The sequence below is a fragment of the Quercus robur genome, chromosome 5, assembly GCF_932294415.1.
Source record: "Quercus robur chromosome 5, dhQueRobu3.1, whole genome shotgun sequence".
NCBI classification, from domain to species: Eukaryota; Viridiplantae; Streptophyta; class Magnoliopsida; order Fagales; family Fagaceae; genus Quercus; species Quercus robur.
The window spans coordinates 27,306,473-27,322,062 of record NC_065538.1 but is presented as its reverse complement, the minus strand read 5'-3'; the positions used below and the strand labels follow the sequence as shown (position 1 = coordinate 27,322,062).

The 15,590-nt window shown below is 34.7% G+C and overlaps 1 protein-coding gene across 3 annotated transcripts in view; it reads right to left on the bottom strand.

Moving 5' to 3' along the window:
• The window catches only part of LOC126725674 (wall-associated receptor kinase-like 8), a 212,175-nt gene that overhangs the window by 189,471 nt on the left and 7,114 nt on the right, over positions 1-15,590 (bottom strand). The gene's annotated exons all lie outside the window — the stretch shown is intronic.

The window sequence follows — 15,590 nt, the reverse complement described above, 5'->3', positions numbered from 1 at the left end:
TTAATGATAGGCACTTTTCAGCTTATTTTTTGGACAGACTCGCATGGCTTTAACACTTGATCTTGAAACAAAGTTTCTTGAAGTATTAAATACATCCTAGATCTACCCAAATACAAATAAAGTGTGTTTTGTCAAAAGATTAGTCAATTACATAAAATAGTGACATATGTTCCTAACAAGTGAATGACATATGTCCTAACAAGTATAAGTTTAACCATGTGTTTATAAGCTCATGGGCACCCTCCCTTTGCAAGCTGATTTTCAAGGATGATTTTACCCATGGGTTTGTAACATTTGGCATCAAAGCCAACCATCACCTCGATTAATCGGGTGCAACTCATTGAGTATGGGATCAAATGAGTTGCAACTTTATGGTCGGATCCTGAAAGGAGCGACCTAAAGGCTAGATTAAAATTACTGATAGTTGAGTGGAGCCACCAAATAGAAAAAGGGCTACCAATGGGTTAGTGTCGCTAGAGTGAGCTGTCGTGGACGTCGGCTACGAAGTGTGGTGGTATGTTATGATCTTAGTGTCCCACATTGGTTAAGTATAAGCTTAACCATGTGTTTATAAACTCTGGAGCACCCTCTCCTTGCAAGCCGGTTTTCAAGGGTGAGTTCTGCCCAGGGGTTTGTAACATTAATTGTATAGTAGTGCTCATCAGTAAAATCATCCTTCACTATTTTCTAGGACTAACCAAAATACTTCACTCATTTCTCCTTTATTTTCTTCCATTATTCAAATACCTCACATCTCCTGTTATATGTTGACTTTGATCAAAGTATGATGTCAAATTATTTTTTATCCCTTTTTAGTGAACAATGACTGAAAAAGATGAGCTTTTCCTCTCTTCTCACACCACATTCAAGCTTACTGTAAAAATCTATATCATAATAGATTAAAATATCTAAATTGAAATGAAGAATTATGCAACTTTATAGAGAGAAATTGTCTTTTCAAGATAGATTTATAATATTAGATAATAGACAATCATCTTATGATTTAGAACATTTTTAAGGTAAAAAAAAAAAAAAAAAAAAAGCATGTAAGAGAGACGAGTAATGCAATTCAGCTAAAAGTCTGAAACTATCAAATTATAAAATGCATGATTTATCTTTTAGTGATAGATTATCAAAAGAACAAAACTTAAAAACTAATGTACTTCTTCATCTTCTAAGCGTACATAAATTTAGTAAACTAAAAGTGTATGAAATATAGTTTTTTTTATCCGTTCTAGCTCAGAGAAAGGTAGGATACCTAAGTGGCTTAGTCATTCCCTTCCATGATCCATTGAACTGAGTAAAACCAATAAACTAAAAGTACAATTCTATTTTCCAAGTAAAATAAAAATTAATCCATATTTAGCTAAAAAAATATATGCGAATGAATGGATGTTAGAATTGTGTATCACCATAGAATTCCAATAGTGGATGAGAATTTGTGTAGTCCCTCTTGTCAAGGACTTATGGTATAGTACTTCTCTCTCACATAACTATGATCTTGTTTTTATTTTTACTTTATTAATTTTCTAAATTTATAGTCTATAATCTATGCCAAGTGCCTTCTAACTTAATTGGTTGGCATTATTTTATGTTATAAAGATATCCAAAGTTCAAATTCCCTTTCTCCTCTTGTAACTATCGAATTATCAAAAACATTAAAGACATTTAACTTTTGATAAACCTCATAATATTGTGCCATATAGACTTTTGAGACCTACAATTTTACACATAATTATTTTAATATATACTTTTTAATTGATTTTGAATTCTATTCTATATTTAAACCATCCATTAGAATTTCCGGACATCATATTTTCTATAAATGCTAGAATAGATAATTTTATAAATAAATAAATTTACAATAAATTCTGATTCCTAGAATATATAGTTCACAAACACAATCATAAAATAAATTCTAATTGAGATCCACTATAATTATCAACTTTTTTACTAAAAAAAAATAATTATCAACTTTAATAGTTAGAATAAAAATATATATCATATTATATAAATTGTTATATGCATTACACAGGTTACCGACTAATATTTATAATATTGAAGGCATTTGAATTATGGTCCACCTCAAATATTTTGCCAAATATGGTTTTGAGACCACACAATTTTACCCTTCATTATAATATTTTTTTAATTGAATTTAATTTTTTTTTCCTATATAAATCTAAACCCATCATTTTTTTTTTTTTTTTTGAAGCCTGAACCAATATCATTAATTTAGAAAACTAGAATCCAAATACAAAGCATCCGCAGCTGACGGAGGATACTCCTCCAGCCAAACAATTTCATTGTCAAGTAATCTAGCAAACATAGCCAAAGAATGAGCAACACTATTAGCACTACGCCTAATACAATTATAAAAAATGGACTTGAGACCCACAGCCAAACACCAGATGTCTTCGTAGATTAAACCAAGTCGTGATAGGTCTGGTTGGGCCTGAGAAATCATCTTCATCACCAAAGCATTATCGCCTTCCAGTATTATCTATGTGAAGCCCGCATCAATGGCAAACTCAAGCGCTTTACGGCACGCCATCACTTTCACCTCCTCACTGTCATGCACAGCTCCTCCCCGCACCGCTAAAGTAGCCATGACTTCACCCTTTTCATTCCTAATCACTGCCCTATAACCCGACGCAGCACCATCATCAAAACAAGCACCATCGAAGTTCAGCTTGAAAAACGTTTCTGGTCGAGGCTGCCATGTCTGCTGTACTGGAACATGATTCGGAATAGGCACACTCAGAGAATCTTGTGCAGCCGTATACTCCTTTAAATAGTCAATTGCACGTTGGGCTGATCTTGAAGGATGCTGGAAAACACCTCCATGAATGACCGTGTTCCTCTGAATCATGGTATATTATATTTTATTTTAATGGTAGAATATATATAGTTGTATATACAAATACAATAATAATAAATGTCTATCAGTAACTATCATGATTATCAAAATTTCATATTTAGACTAAAAAAGCGAAAAAAAAAATGTTATACTTAAATTTTTTTCGTGCATCACACGAGTTAAATTAGTATAAGGCATACCTATTACAGTTTAAAAATTGACATACCTATAATGGCCATTTTCACTAGAGATTCTAGCTTCACTGGAGATTTTGGCTTGTTGCAAAGGTAGCTACCTTGTATATTCACACAATCTGACTTGTTGGAACATTGATTGAGTGTCTTGCTTTCGCATTCGTTTATATCTGATTGAAATATATAAGAAATCAAATTACAAATTAGAATCAGCAGCCAATAGATACTTTACAACTAATGCCCCTGCATCAATTGAATTTGAATTGTTTTTTCTTATTTAATTTTTGCGTAAATTTCTTTTATGTATTTTTTTTTATTAACATAATAAAATTTATCACACCTATAGTGATTACACTATTATCTCTTCTATGTTTTCGAAATTCATTCAAAAAAGAAGAAAAAAAATGTTTCTTATTTAACCAATATATTTTAAGATTCAAAACCTATAAAAAGTAAATGGCACGTGAACAAAAGGAAAAATAAAAGTAAAAAGTAGGGCTGTCAATCTCACCCGCCCACCCACCCAACCCCTGGTACCTGACCTGCTACAACACGATCCAACTGCTCCGGTGGTCGAACACGGGTCCCAAGCACCAAAACCAGACGTCGGCAGTTCGGTTTTGGGTCCCCTCCTTCAAAAACCGTTCAACCCGACCTGCCCAAAGAGAGAACAACCCGTTGTGAATTCAAGCTTTCTAATGAGTTTTCCAGCACGATTTGGCAAATTTAGGCGACTAAAACACTAGATCGGGCGATTCTTGGCACAATTTGGGGGAAAAAGCATCAAATTTGGTGAAATCTCTACTAGATCGCACCGGATCTTGGACGGATCGGGAGAGATCTCTCCGATTTTCTCCTTTTTTCGGTGGTTTCCGACAGGTTTCAGCTTCACCAGAAACCGATGCTCACCCGACGAGAAACCAACTCATAAAACCCAATCTCTAGCAAGTCGGTTACGGTTGGGCACCTGCCTACCTGATCTCCAGTGGGTCAGTTGCGGGTTGGGCATAAACCCAACCTGCACGACCGTGGACAGCCCTAGTAAAAAGAGAAAGAAAGAGCATTGTTATTACTCTCAAAAGCAATATTTAAAAAAAAAAATTTAATATGACATTAAATTCTTTAAATTCAGATTATGTAAAATTGTGAATAAGTGTAAAATAGATTTGAAGAAAAGTAAAATGAATTGGAAATATCTTTCTCACGCATTTTAAAAAGAAGTTACTTTTTTTTTTCTTATTTTACATTAATATTTTCTCATAATATCCTAGAATATAAATTAGTGTTAACTACTAATTAATTTCTTAGAAAGAATAAAATTTATTGTTTGATTTTATGGAAATATTTTTTATAAGACACTGGGTTTTCTCTCTATGGTTTTCTCTAGGGAAAACACTACGAGGTGAAAGAGCGTGCTTGTCCTAGACAAGGCAGTTTTCTCCTAAGAGTAGAAAAAGGTTTTTTCTAGCGGTGTTGAGTCTAGCCTTCTCTACACAATGGAGGAGTTAGCACAACGGTGTGAAAACTTGAGGCTGTCAGAAAAAGAGGGAGAGGAATTGGTCATCGATCCAGAAGCGGCTGAGGCTGGCTTGGTCGTGGTCAAAAAATTCCTTGCGAAGATAAGAATCAATTTAGAGGCGGTGGTCCATGCACTAAATCCTATCTGGAAGACGACAAAGAATTCCGAAGTCAAGGATGATGGGGATAACACAGCTAATGGCTAAACATATGGGATCAGCAAAGGCTGTGACACAGCCCTGCTGAGATCAATGAGTTACCTAACTTGAAACTGTCAGGAGCTTGGGAACCACCGAATAGTTCGTGCTCTGGTGAAGGTAGTGACTTCAGAAGATCCCATTTTGATTTTTCTTATGGAGACGAAACGTTTTGTATCTAAGATGAATGAAATAAAGGAGAAGTTGGATCAGTCGCAGGGACTAATTGTGCCGAGTAATGGAAGGAGTAGGGGTTTAGCTCTACTGTGGAGAAGAGGTGTTGATGTGGCAATACAAACCTACTCAGATTACCACATAAATGCCATTATTGGGTTTGCATTGGACTCCCAACGGTGGAGATCTACAGGGTTCTATAGTCATCCAAATACTAACAAGAGGGAGGAATCATGGCTTCACCTCGACAGACTTGCTAGTAGCAGTTCTCTTCTATTGGTTTGTATGGGAGATTTCAATGAGCTGATGCATAGCAAGGAGAACGAGGGTGGCAGCAAACGCTCAGTAAGGTAGATGGAAGCTTTCTGTGAGGTAATAAACAAACGTCATTTGTGAGATTTGGGGTACATGGGTCAAGATCACACATGGGCACGAAGTTTAGGTGACCAAGGATGGATATGAGAGTGTTTAGACGGAGCTCTGGTCTCTACGAATTGGGCTCCCTACTTCCCCAGACACCAAATTCACCACATTCCCAACTCCGCCTCGGACCATTGCCTCCCCCTAGAAGGAAATCACGCCCAAGAGCCAAGCCTTTTCGTTTCGAAACAATGTGGCTCCAAGATGCGTCATGTGCTGAGGTAGTGTCTACAGTTTGGGATAAGGGACTATATCAAGGTTTGGGTCTAACCTTTACAAGTTGTATGGCAGAAGTTAAGAGCATCACTTAGGCAAAATTTGGTATTTAGACTGTTTTTAGAAAATTTTTTTGTGAATAGTATGCGCGTCAAACTATTTAGTTAGTTGGACTGATTTTGGAACTCGAGTTTGTCAAACTCGACTTTGGGCTGAAAAGCAAACACTATAGTGGCGTTTTTTTAGTACCTATAGCAGCGTTTATAGAAAACACCACTATAGGGTGCATATAGTGTCGTTTTTGACAAACGCCACTAAAAAAAACGCCACTATAGTTTGAATTTTGAGCTGGAACTCGAGTTTGCCAAACTCAAGTTCCAAAATCAGTCAAACTAACTAAATAGTTTGACGCACATACTGTTCACAAAAAAAATTTCTAAAAACAGTCTAAATACCAAATTTTGCCCATCACTTACCTTATAGAATAAAACACACTTTAGTCATGTGGGAAAGAAAATCACATCCTTGCGAAATCTACTCCAGGTGCTGGAATGCCAGATGGGGAGCACGAGAACCATGAATGAATTACAGAGCATAAGACAGGATTTGAATAGGATGCTGGACATTGAGGAGTCGATGTGGCATCAGAGAACCCACATTACATGGTTGCAAAAAGGAGATAGGAACACTGCATTTTTCCACACCAAAGCATCTAGCAGGAATCAAAGGAACACAATTTTTGAAGTGTAAGAAAGTGAAGGAGTGTGGTATGAGGATGGAAAAGTGATTGATAAAATGTTTGAGGACTACTATAAAACCCTCTTTACCTCGACAAACCTAATAGTAAGTGAAGAACCTCTTGATGCAGTTCATACCAACGTGACAGACCAGATGAACTCCTCATTAACAAAAGAGTTCAAGGCAATTGAGATAGAGAGAGCCCTAAAGCAAATGTTCCCCATCACAGCACCTGGCCCTGACGAGATGCCCCCCTTTTTCTACCAGCAATTCTAGTCCACAATAGGCATGGTAACAATTAAAACTATGTTGGATTTTTTAAATTGTGGAAACACACCCCCTAATTTCAATGAAACTCACATTGTGTTGATCCCAAAAGTTAAAAATCCAAGACAGGTGACTAAGTATCGCCCAATAAGCCTATGCAATGTGGCATACAAACTGGCCTTTAAAACATTGGTGAACAGGTTGAATATTATCCTCCCAAAGTTAGTGTGTGAGAACCAAAGTGCTTTCCTGTTTGAACGCTTAATCACGGATAATATCCTGGTTGCTTCAGAGACAATGTTTCACATACACCAAAAGCGACAAGGCAAGAAAAGGGAATTGGCCTTGAAACTAGACATGAGTAAGGCTTATGACAGGTGGAAAGGATTTGCTTAGAAAAGATCATGTTGAAGCTGGGTTTTTTAGTGAGATGGGTGACCTTGGTAATGCATTGCATCTCTACTGTGACATATGCAATCAAATTGAATGGTTGTCCTTAAGGGCACATCACACCTACTTGGGGGCTGCACTAGGGAGATCCGTTGTCGCCATACCTATTCTTACTATGTGTCGAGGGTTTATTTGCTCCTCCACTGGTCAATGCAATGCTGTCACTTAAATGACATCTCAGCATGTCAAAATAGGCCTAAAATCTCCCATCTATTCTTTGCCAATGATAGTCTAATTTTTAGGCGAGCAATGGTTCGGGAAGGTGAGGAAATCATGAGAATCCTCAAGGTGTATGAGGACAGCTCGAGACAGCTATTAAACAAGTAGAAAACCTCCCTATTTTTTAGTCGAAACACAGATCCAGTAATTTAGGAAGCAATAAAGACCCTCTTTGGTGCTTAGGTCATCAAGCAAGACGAGACTTACCTAGACCTTCCTTCTCTCATTGGAAGGTCCAAAACCAACACTTTTGCTCACTTGAAGGAGAAAGTGGCTAAAAAATTAGCCGGATGGAAAGAGAAACTTCTTTTAGCAGCTGAAAAAGAAGTATTGATAAAAGCTGTAGCCCAAGCAATCCCAACATACACCATGAGCTGATTTAAGCCCCCAAGTTCCATTTGTGAAGATCTAACCAACATGGTGACCCAATTTTGGTGGGGGCAAAAGGAGGAAAAGAAAATGGCTTGGATGAGTTAGGGAAAATTGTGCAAACCAAAAGAAAAAGGAGGCACGGGTTTTAAGGACCTAAACAACTTCAACCTAACACTATTGGCTAAACAGGGATGGAGGCTGCAAACACACTAGAATTCCTTATTCTATAAAGTTTTCAAGGCTAAATACTTCCTGAATTGTGAATTTATGGATGCAGTTTTGTGCCAACAGCCCTCATATGCTTGGCGGAGCATCATGGCAAGCCAGGACACGGTGAAAAAAGGCATGAAATGAAGAGTGAGTAATGGGGAATGCATTAGTATATGGCATGACAAATGACTCCCATCACCACACATGTACAGAGTGGTATCCCCAACCCGTGTCTTGCATAAGAAGGCTAAGGTCAGTGAACTAGGAGCATGGAAGGAAGAGTTACTCCATGAGGTTTTCCTACCACATTAGGTGGAAGAAATCTTGAGTATTCCTTTGAGTGCAATACCTCAGACAGACAAGAGATTTTGGGCAGCAACCAACAACGGCAAGTTCACAGTTAGTAGTGCTTACAGGTTAATCAAAAAAGATGACGAAAAGGGAACCACAGGATCAGTTTCAAATAATTTGAAAATGAAGCTCATTTGGAAAAAGATTTGGAGAATGAAGACCCCGAACAAAATACAAAACTTTGCTTGGAGAGCATGCCAAAATATCTTAGCAACAAAGGACAATCTGATAAGAAGACATATAATCTCCAAAGACCTATGTGACGACTATGGTAGGGAACTTGAGACATGCTACCATATGTTCTAGCTCTGTGAGAAAGCAATGGAGATTTGGAGCAATAGCAAACTATCTTTTCCCTTCACCATTTAGAAGAATTAGGACTTCACTGTTAGGACATATGTGATTCACTTGTTAGAAATATATGTCACTATTTTATGTAATTGGCTAATCCTTTAACAAAACGCACTTTACTTGTAATTGGGTAGATTTAGGATGTGTTTAATACTTCAAGAAACTGTGTTTCAAGATCAAGGGTTAAAGCCATGCAAGTCTATCCAAGAAATAAGCTGAAAAAGTGTTGTTCATCAAAGCTTGACAACTAGCCCTCTATCGAGCTTAAAGAGTTGTTCAGCTTTATGGCTCGACAGCAGCTTGACAAATAGGGTATCTGTCGAGGTTTATGAAAAACAAAATTTTAGTTCTGTTTTGACTCTAATCCATGATTATGTGTTTGGGCTTTCTTTTCTCACAACCCTAAACATATAAAAGGATTATTTTAAGGGCCGTCAAAGTGTACACAACCCTAGTTCATCATTCTTGTGAAGAAGTTGTTGTGTTTGTGCACCGTAGGGTTTTGTGATCAAGCATCTTCTTGATCTTCATCGTTGGGATGAATTAAAGAACTTTGCAGCCAACAACCTTCTCTAGTTGGTGATTGAAGTCACGTACTGGGATTCGCGCAATTGGTTAGTCACGTACTGAGAGCCGTGCATCGAAAGGAGAAATTGTTACTACAGAACAAGTCCAATTAGATATTGGGGTAAGGGTTCAACTGTAGGTTGGTATAAGGTACTGGGATTCCTTTAGTTGTAACCGCTTGTTGTGATAATAGTAGAATTTCGAGAATAGTGACCTTAAAATCACCTAATGGGATTTTTGCCTTGTAAGTTTTCCCCATTCATAAACAAATCACCGTGTCAATTTATTTTTCGTTGCATACTTAGTTTAATTGGTGATTTGTTTGTACTACCATGTGTTTGCATGTTAATTAACTTAATTAATTCACTTAGCTAAATTAATTAGTTAATTTATCACAAGGGGTCAATTCGTTTTTGGCCTATCATTCACAGATGTGGCTTGGCAGATATCCAATTTGAGTGGGATAGTCCCTAGTCTGCTGGAAAAGACTATAACCATCTGCTGGGATATATGGAAGAATCGTAATGTAGTGAGACATGGAGGCTCAAGAAGACCAAGGCTCAACATCATTAAATCAGCATTAACACTGGTGGAGGATTACATAGCAGCCAACGAGCAACTCACCTCTTAGCAACCAGATGAAGTGGTTCAATGGAACCCACCGAGTGCTAACAGGTATAAGGTCAACATGGATGGAGGCACTTTCTCAGCAACTAAAATGACAGGGTTAGGGGTGCTAATCAAAGATGAAAAAGGTCAGGTAATGGTAGCCATGAGCAAGAAGATACACACTCCCTTGGATGCCTTAGCAACTGAAGCAAAAGCTATGGAGACATCTATCCAGTTTATATGGGATATGGGCTTCAGAGAGGTTACCTTTGAGACAGACTCCAATCACCTATGCAAGATTCTTCAAGGAAAGGTAGAAGCAGATTACTCAGTGCAAGTTGGTAGTTTTCGTTTTGTTCACTTCCCCCATGTAAAGAGGCAAGGCAACAAGCCCGCCCATATCTTAGCCCAATTTGCCAAACAAATTGGGGACTTAGTAGTATGGTTGGAGGAAACTCCTAATCTTATTGAGCTCGCATGTGCTCAAGATGTAGCTCCTCTTATTTGATTAATGAATAATACCCATCATGGGTTTTCCATTAAAAAAAAAAAAAAAAAAATTATACATAAAAGTTATTGTTAGGTACTTGATTTTTCATGCAAGTCTATTTTGTTTTAAGGGGCTTTTGAGTTATGAGCCCAAGAAAAATTTCCCCGTTGCATGGCTTTAGCTAACTTTGCAACATGACCTAGCAGTCCTACCTTACTATAAAAATCTATACTATAATAGATTCAAAAATCTAAATTGAAATGAAGAATTATGCAACTTTATAGAGAGAAATTGTCTTTTCAAGATATATATATATATATATATATATATAGAGAGAGAGAGAGAGAGAGGGAGCTAAAGTTGAGAGAAAATCTAATCAATTTTAAATTGGAGTCTAATTTTGTGTCACGTGTCTCATTTAATTTTTAAATTTGTGTGTCAAGTGAATTATTAGGTGCAAAATCAAAGAGTCTAAATTCAATTAGATTCTAAATTGAATGTTAATTGGAGTTCAATTTTTCGCCATGTGTCTTATCTAATTTTTTTCATTTTTGTAGCAAGTGAATTATTGAATGCAAAAACTGAAGAATCTAGATCCAATTAGATTCTAAATCATATATTTATATAAAACTAGCCTCTAAGCACGCACTCATGCGCATGCTCATAGGCCCTTCTATTTTTTTTAGTAAAGGTTAATAATTTGCATTTATTATAATTCAGAAATATATTTTTATAGACAAAACTTAGGTACAATATCTTAGCTGCTATTCCTTAAGTTCCCCTCTGAAGATTTAGCCATGTGGCTACTTAATTAAAAAAATACACTTCCATTCTATGAGAAAAAATTCACATGGCAGAATTTAAAAAGGGGAAATTAAGGAATAACACCTAAGTATTGTATCTAAGTATAGCTCATTTTTTTATTTTTCAAAAAAATAAAATTCAAAAACTTTAGAGATAAGTAGTAAGTATAATTTCTTTTTTAAAGGTGAAGGAAAAAAATCCTAAATTTTAGGAATTCTCTTTTTGAATTAAAAATGAAATTTGTTATTTGACATTTATGACCCTAATTTTAAATGAAGTTACCCTTCATTAATGAGGGTATTTTTGAACCATATAAAAGTCTAGTTGAAAGAGGAGAATCATCTTATATATAGTATAGATGAGAAACCATTACAAATTAGATTCTAAACCATTATATTTAAATTACACATTTTTTAAGCCATAAATTTCTAAAATATGCAATGGTTTCTCATTTTATATAAACTAGTATGTAACCTATGCAAACGCATGGGTGCATTTAAAATTAAGACCTGATTATCAAGATAAAAGGGATTAATTTTAGAATATGAATTAAAAAAATGCATCTAGCTGCAATTCCCAACTCAAAAATTCTCAAAAAAGAGTCCAAATCAAACCAAAATTGGAAGAGGGGCTCTGCATCCAAAAGGGCCAGTCGGCACTCTTGGAATGCCGATCGGCACATCCCAAGTGCTGATTGGCACAAATTTGAGGCCCGGCCCGGGAACCTTCTAATTAAGATAAAACCTATCTTTTTCGAATTTTTGGGGATAACGGTGCATCCTAATTCATACCTAATTTGATTTAGCTTATTTTTCAAGCATCCAACCTTTATAAATAGAGAAGAAAGATCAGACATCAGGCCCTTCCTTTTCTTACTTCTTTGCTCCCCTTACGTTAAAGACGTTCTGGAAACCTTGGCTTTAAGAACTTTTTTTTTGTAAGTAAAATATTTTAGATCTCAAAGAAGTGAAAATTTCTTTGATTTCTAAAGTATTCTTCCATTGAAGGGTATATTCATGCAAGTAGGTATTTAATTTCGTTCTTGTGTTTATTTTTCTTTTCTCTTAATTGATATATTTTTGTTGTTCATTGCATATTTTTTATGAATATGTGTTTGATGTCATTATCAGTATGATCTTACTCACAATTTATATATGCCATCTTCACATGTTTAGTTGGATTTTCTTTAGTTGATTAACATGTTTACGATTTAATTCTTCTTTAATTTCAAAATCTACAATTAATCACTATAACCCTTTTTTAAAACAAACACAAATCTGTATTTTCACTAAATATAGATCTGAAAATTTTTTTGAATTTTTTTCAAAACAAAAACAGATTTGCATTTTCATTAAATACAGATTTGAAATTTTTTTTGAAATTTCCCCAAAAAAAAAAAAAAAACAGAACTACATTTTCATTAAATACAAATCTAAAAATTTTTTTGAAGTTTTTTTCAAAACAAAAATAGATTTGTATTTTCATTAAATATAGATCTTAAATTTTTTCTGAAATTTTTCCAAAACAAAAAAAAAAAAAAAAAAAAAAAATACAGATCTTTATTTTCATTAAATACAAATTTGAAAATTTTTCTAAAGTTTTTTTCAAAACAAAAACAGATCTGAAAATTTTTCTGAAATTTTTCCAAAACAAAAATAGATTTGTATTTTCATTAAATACAGATCTAAAAAATTTTCTGAATAAAAAACTAGTATGTATTTTCATTAAATACAGATTTTAATTTTTTTTCAAGCATACAAAACTGGCTATAATTTCATTAAATACAAATTTGAATTTTCTATATAAAAATGGCTTTCTTCTTAAATAAAAATTGCAAATTTTGGATTTTCAAAGAGTGAATTAATTTTGAATTTAGGGATTTTTAATATATCATTGTAATGTCATGCATCTTTTGAAAGGGTATATAATGGTCATTTAGAGTTTAGAATACCAAACTCCATCTGAGCGCAATGGGTGCCTAACACCTTCCCATTCCGTAACCTAGCCCCCGAACTTAGGTTTTTGGATAACAGACTAGTGTTTTATCTTTTGTTTTGGTAAATTGTAACTAGGATCAAAGCTTTGTAATTTTTACATAGATTGTATTTAGGACCAAGGCCTTGTAAAGTTATTCTACCAAGTTGTATTTGTATAATCAATTAATGAATTTGAGGTATTTTTGGACATGTGAGTTGTATTTCATTTTTTCTTATTTTTTATAAACAATAAGTAACGACTCCACACAATTACCCAAAAGAGAGGTGCCCTAAGCACCCAAATCTCTTTTTGAGAGCACCCCTAAAGTAATGAAACCTTTTTTTTTTTTTTTAGTGGTTGGAATTTTAATGAAACTTTTTTTTTTTTTTCGGGTAGTGGGTTGAATTTGAATGAGTTATATAAATGCCCATGAAACAGATTAATTTTTCTAATCCAAATATACTATTGACTTTTTTTTTTTTTTTTTTTTGGTAGTGGATGGAATTTTAATGAAACCTTTTTTTTTTTTTTTTTGTAGTGGGTGGAATTTTAATGAAACTTTTTTCTTTCTTTTTTTGGTAGTGGGTTGAATTTGAATGAGTTATATTTTTTCTAATCTGAAAATACTATTGACTTCTTTTTCTTTTTCTTTTTCTTTTTCTTTTTTGTAGTGGGTGAAATTTTAATTCAACCTTCTTCTTTTTTGTACACACAATTTAACTTAAAAGACCTAAGCCTAATGAACATATGCTCAATTATGTTATATTACCTACTCGTTCTTTTCATCATTATTCAATGTGGGACTTCACTCACATATGTATACCCAACAAATAGGTTATGTGCAATGCTCTTGCTATAGAATAACCCATTGTTTTGTGCTTCCACCAAGTTCCAATTGTTCAGACACAATAATGGGTTCTCTAAGAATGATTTAAATATTTTCTGCAGCTACTTCAAGGGTTGGCAGAATGGCAGTAGAATTTAATATGCAATTTAAATTGCAGAGCAGGATTAAACATCTATCATCAATGATACTGCGTTGAATGGGTGAGGGTTAGGCCTTGGGCTTGGGAGCCAACTGGACAGGAGCCAATCCAATCACATTGCATGAAGTGCAGGGGCAATTTTCCTCATTCTATCAATCAAAAGATGTTACCAAAAATTTGTAAAGATACCACTCACCAAACTGCTGGCACTCTACTCGAACTTTGTCAAAATTATATTTACATTCTGTCCACCACAATGCTTTTGCTTTACACTGATTTGATCGTCATGTTGTTATGCTGCTATTTAGCCATGATAGAGTATTGCCTTAAGCAGGTATGCTATCCAAATTCCACCTCACTACGACATGACCATGCATACATAACATATATTTAAATATTATCATGTTGATGGATAGATACTGGCCAGGTACACTCTTATACCCCTCTGTAACATTATAGTCTTGCATACGTGCATCCTCCCCTTTCACATGATCTCTTTAGCCAATGATGAAATTCTACAGCTATGCTACCAAAATTATGTCTTAACCCTGGTTTCCTGATTTTCCATTAAAAATCAAGTTTTCAAAAACTCTTTTTTTTTTATAAAAATAAAAAATAAAATAAAATAAAAAGCAATTATGTTGCCAAAATCTTGTCTTAAAATTGATTTCCTGGTCTCCATTAAAAAACAAAAAATCTGATCTTCCAAAACTCTCTTTTTAAAGTAATTATGTTGCCAAAATCCTATCTCATTAAAAAATTTTGACCTTCCAAAACTCTCTTTTCAAAGTAGAAATTTTTTTATTAATTCTATTTTAATTCCAATTTTAAGGTTTCCCCTTTTTCAAAAATCCCATCAACTAATGAAATCATGAAGGAGGCTCCCCTTTGTGTAATCACTTGATTCAAACCTCATCAATCGAAGAACCACATTATCCACAACAGAATGATGGGATCTTGAGGATGGTTAGGACTTCCCATCATAATGTGGGAAACATTCAGATTTTTAGTTTTTTTCAACATTAATTCTTGCAAGTCACAGGACTCTCAAAAAGGTTTTAAGGTAAAACCATTTCTTCCTTTAAGATCAAAACCATAAATATTTAAACACATTTATTATTCTCAATGTATGCAAGATATCATGGGAGAAAGTATACTTTTTTATATTTTGCATTGCACATATTTTTAAGGGATAATCAAAATTATGGTATTGACTATGGTAGGGCATAGTGGAGTGCTTAACACCTTCACCACGCTTAATCTAACCCCCCAACCTATTTTCTAGCTCCAAACAATGTTTATCTTATTTGGTTATAGAAACTAAATTTGGAAAAGCCCACTTTTTAAAATTTAGGTGATCAACCACACCTTTAATAAATCCCAATGATTGATAGCGACTCCAAACACTCACATTCTGCACACTAGCACCACGAGTGCAATTAGTGAAAGCAATGCACACACGAGATGGATCGTGAGAAAGAGGGATTGACATTTTGTCTCTCACACATACATTGTCTCACCTATCTTCAAAAAATTCATCATTAAAACCCTTGGAGTATGATATTGGGGTTTTCTAGCTTGTGCTGGGTTGTCAACAATTAAAACTTTTCTTGTTTATAA